Source organism: Penaeus chinensis, chromosome 37 (genome assembly GCF_019202785.1).
Source record: "Penaeus chinensis breed Huanghai No. 1 chromosome 37, ASM1920278v2, whole genome shotgun sequence".
NCBI lineage: Eukaryota > Metazoa > Arthropoda > Malacostraca > Decapoda > Penaeidae > Penaeus > Penaeus chinensis.
In genome coordinates, this window is record NC_061855.1 from 12,896,101 (window position 1) to 12,901,605 (window position 5,505).

Consider the following 5,505-nt stretch of genomic DNA (forward strand, 5'->3'; position numbering starts at 1 on the left):
GATATATAGATATATAGATATATATATGTGTATATATACGCATATGTATATACGCAAATATATATGTGTATATATATATAAATGAATATATATATATTCATATATATATAAATTAATATATATATATATTCATTTATATATATATATGAATATATATATTCATTTATATATATATATATGTGTGTGTGTGTGTGTGTGTGTGTGTGTGTGTGTGTGTGTGTGTGTGTGTGTATGTGTGTGTGTATGTGTGTGTGTGTGTGTGTGTGTGTGTACATATTTATCTGCCTATCTATCTGTCTTATATATATATACACATATATACATATTATATACATATAAACTTATAAATATATATATATATGTATATATATTTATATATATATAAATGAATATATAGATATATATACATTAATTAATTAAAGGAAAAAATTAATAATATCAGCAATGTCCTCGGCTCAGTTACGCAGCATTAGACAAAGCCGAAGAAGCCGTTGTCTTGCTTTCTTTTCATTCCTTTTTACTTTGGTTTGCTTTACTGCATTCTCCGAATACACCGTTCAAAGGGAGTTGACTGTTGATAGATTGGAATATCATTGATACAGGATTTGTGAGGCAAAACACCCATGAAAGCAGTCAGACCGAGGTGCACATTGCGTGCCAAGTGACAGAGTCTCATCACACACAAAAAAGAGAATGGCAATGGAAGAAAATGTAATATATATATATATATTTTTTTTTTTTTTTTTTTTTTTTTTTTTTTTTTTTTACAAAAAAGGTAATGGCAATGGAAGAAAATGTTAATATATATATATATACATATATATACATATATATATATATAAGCCTACGTTATTTGTTTCGTTCAGAATACTAACCTAAAATGATCTAGGATCAGTTTGCTAGTTGCAGATTCTTGAATTCCTGGCATCAATGCTTATGTAATACGGTCTGCATTTTTTTTTTTTTTTTTTTTTTTTACAACGGACACATGTGCTTATTACACGAAACAATATTATAACTTTCGATTTTGTTATCTCCCAAAGTGAGTGAGTACTTTTAGTTTATTGTATGTGTCATTGTGTTTAGATATTAATCATATTATAAACAATCGAAAAAATATATAAATGTTATAGTCAGCCCTACGCAACTAAACGTATCACAAATCAAAGATAAATGTTTACACTGAAACCAGCCTTCTTTTTTCCTCGTGCGCCACACTGCAGAGTTTATCGTTGTCACCACCTTATCAGTGGAAAACTCAATGTAAACGCAAGCCTGCGCTGTGACACTTTGTGCCCTGTTGGCATATAAATCCCCGGTCTACGCCTCCAGAACATTTACCCCGCAGTAGAAGCAAGAATGAGTTAGTGACTGACATTCAAACTCTAAAGTAGTCCAGGAAGAAGAAGGTCGAGAGTTCATCCGTTGAGTAAACAAGACTGATGTCAAAATGTCCGTATTCCACGACTACGAAATTTTCCTCGACATGGGTAAATTATCAGTTTTTGGAGGTTCACCTTTATACAAGATGATTAATACTTTGAATGTCTACGTACATAACCAAGGTCTCAAAAATAATCGTTTCTTGCTTTGTAAACAGCTAGAAACGATTAGTTTTTAGAACTTAGTAAACAGTATGGATCTTTAATTACAATATTATAATACCTAATATTATCTTTCAATATTAACGAATATCCCCCGCAGGCTTAGGAGGCGAAAGAACCTGGACGTCGAGCAACAGCTACCTCAGTTCCTGCAGCAGCGACAGCCGCGCCAGAACCACGAGCCACGGCAGCGGCGTCTCGGCCGAGGGCGTTCACGGGCCAGAAAAGAAGTAACAGAAGAACAAAGAGAAACACAAGTTCTGGAAGCGCGCCTTTTCTTACTGAACTTTACGAGATCTTATAGTCGTAATCAAATAGGTTTTAGGTTGCTGTTTTGTTTTGTCTTCGGCTAGTTTGTTTTGAAAATTGTGGACTAGGTTAACTTACTACTTGTAAGTTGAACTCTACAAAAGTATAAGGTAAAAAATAATAATAGTAGTAGATTATAACTTGTAAAATTGTTGATCAAAATCTACTGACAACCTGAGTATATAAACAGACCATTTATCCACAAAGGAACACCCTTATCCTTTGCTGATCGATGAATGAATCAGAGTATTACTCTTCACTGTGTCCATTGTCTAGGCAATGATGTACAGTATGTATATCAAACAGAAATAAACCACACAGCATGAAAATGACTGGAAACGTACCGATCTGCTAATACAGTTGAATATAGCTTGTAATTTTCAAAATATACAAGTGCAGAGAAAGATGCAGGACCTCATAAATAAGCACAAATGAACGAGACATAACGGAAAGGAATCATACAAAAATGGGGAATGAAATCAAAAGAAAGAAAATGTAGATAAAGGACAATAATCATAACACAACTAGAGTGTTGGTTTAATACTGAAGGGATACTTGTTTATTTCAGTTTACTTTTCCAACGATAAAATATTTATTTTACCACTCATTTTTGTTGTACGTTTTTATTTTTATTTTGTTAGTATATAAACAATATATCTACGGCACTAAAAGTTCTGTTGTATTTGTATTGCGTGTTGTATTCAAAACGAACATTAAGTGAACGTACAAAGCCAACAGAGGAAAATACGGCGATTTATCTGTTGTTATACCACCTGATTGTACTATTCATTACATATTGATTTGCGTGCGTTTGTTTATTCGTATGGTTTACCGGATTTTACCGGGGAAACGGTATTCATATAATTTTGATACTCAATAATTTATGTGAGGATGACTCACAGACTTAGTCATGTGTCTTTATTTTCAAATTTCCACGGCTCCAGAGGAAAACTGAGTATTGTGAATTTGCGTTAAAACTCGAAGCCTTCTCAGAGCTCGGTAAGGAAACCGCCTGTTTATTCTCGTCTCGGCTTCATGAAATGCCGGTGGACTGTATTCAAGGAAATTCCCAACATTGTGATACATATGCCTTTAGAAAAAGCTAATGTTAACGACTCTCCTTTAGTCTTGGATTGAATGTTGACTGCACCGAAATACTCAGAACAAGACTGGCTGGTGAACTCTCGAGGCGTCATGATGCCTCGGGCATCGGTTTTAGACGTGGATAAGTTGATTGCCTCAGTTCCCTATTGGCTGCCATCTGTTTCTTTTTCTTTTTCTGAGGAATTTTCCAGAAAACTCTCTTTTTGTCAATGGAAATTCTACTTTGTTATATAAAAGTCTCTTTTATTATTTTGTTTTGTTGTTATTATTATTATTATTATTATTATTATTAATAGGGACTCTTGCTTATGTTTAGTTTTCTCAGGGAAACTCAGTGAAGTGATGATAAATGTAATGTGACTGGAAGTTTACAAATATTTTCCTGGTTACTACAGTTACTAGTAAAGTTAACAATTGATAATTAATTTATGTTACACAGTATATAAGGCGATAAAGGCCTGGTAAATCAAACACTCATGACATTGCTACTTAACTAAAACAAGCTGAACCACGGTACGGCGAGCCAGCTAAGCATTTTCTATTGGTTCGTTAGTAGTTCCTGAAATGATCCTCAGGTTGTGGCAGCTACCTTGATTTCTGCATGCAGTTCGTGTTCTTAAATCGAATTGCACCGATATAGAATTCATTTTGATTTTCATTTTACCCCAAGACGTGTTAGCCCAAAGTAGGGAAACACATTACTATTCGAAATTACCAAAGAAAGAATATAAGATAAAGAAGAAACAAAATCAAGGAAGGTTCAAGGTATTTCTCAGTGTCCTAACTGGCGCCCGGGAGCAGTCGAAGCGGATGCAGGACCCTAAGATTTGTTGTTCTTGTTGGCCTTAATGCTGATTGAAGTGATAACAGTTGCTAAAGTGATGATGGTGTTGGTAGTGTTGATAATGATTAATTATAATGATAATCGTAATAATAACTTATAATTATTATTGTTGTTGTTATAACAATAATATTACAAGATAATGGTGATAATGATGATGATTATAATGATTGTGATAACAATGATAATGATAATGGCAATAATAACACCCAGAGCGGGGGCCGGTGATCCCAAGCGTTCAGTCAAATCCCAGGGGGAGAGTGCAGCAAGACCATTGTCCGGCGTGTTTACATCGGCACACGTTGTAGCCAGTGGCGTCTATCTGCCATGAAGAGTGGCAGTTTAGTCTAAACTGGCCGGGAAAACTCAGAGATAAGATTACGCATGCTTAAGGAACTCGAGACATCTGTCACTGCTTCCTCCCTTGACTTCATCCGGCGATGTCTTCCCTGCATCTGGGGTCTTTTGAGAAAGATGCCAAAACCAAGCTCCACGTCCTCTCCAGTAGATGTTGACGACGGACAGTGTTTCATATCCATTCTGTTTTAAAGTGCACTTGGGAGTGTAATATAAATTCGAAATTTTTGCTTTAAAGATAATAGGTGTCATTCATATCATTGACAGCATTAACGTGTTAATTGTTATAGCCGTGTGATAAACACACACACACACATACACACACACACACTTATATATATATATATATATATATATATACATACATATATATACACATATATATATAAATATATATATACATATATATACACATATATATATATATATATATATATATATATATATATAAGGGTGAGACTGCCAAATAACCTCTTAATTAGTGAATTGAGGGAGGCCGATTTCCTGCAGTGGAATAAATGGCCGTTGAATATACATATTCATATATATGAATATATATACATATATATGCACGTATATAAATAGATAGATAGATAGATATACTGTATACACACACACACATACACACACACACACACACACACACACATATATATATGTGTGTATATATGTATGTATATATATATATATATATATATAAATATGTGTGTGTGTGTGTGTGTGTATATAAATTAATTTATATATATACATATATATACATATGTGTATATATATATGTATATGTATACATATGGTCCTGACAAAATATTAGTGGAAATCCTCGATGCTCTTGATGACTGGGGTATAATTGAAATCACCAATACCCTGAACACGATTTATAACACAGGAGAGATTCCACCAGACCTCCTCAAATCAATCTTTATCGCACTTCCAAAGAAAACAGGAGCAACAGAGTGCTATATGCACCGTACCATCAGCCTCATGAGTCATCTTGAGAAAATCTTGCTCAAAATCATTATGTTTCGCATGCGTCCCAAAATCAAACTCGAAATATCTCTAATTTGGCTTCGTGGAAGACAAAGGAACAAGGAATGCAATTTCAATTATGGAAAGATCTATTGAAGCGCAGAAAGATCTATTCTTGTGTTTCATCGACTACTCAAAAACATTCGACAGGGTTCAAAACGAAAAACTGTTTAACATCCTTCAAACAATGGACATAGATGGAAAAGACCTGAGAGTTATACGCAACCTATATTGGGAACAAGAGGCCACCATCAGAATTGACAA

At 34.1% G+C, this 5,505-nt stretch overlaps 1 long non-coding RNA gene across 1 annotated transcript; it reads left to right on the top strand.

The window, feature by feature from the left end:
- Positions 1–896: 896 nt before the first annotated feature.
- Positions 897–2,115, top strand: LOC125045677. Its single transcript, XR_007116575.1, has 2 exons — positions 897–1,490; positions 1,705–2,115. It is a non-coding gene; the product is annotated as an uncharacterized LOC125045677 (long non-coding RNA).
- Positions 2,116–5,505: the final 3,390 nt, after the last annotated feature.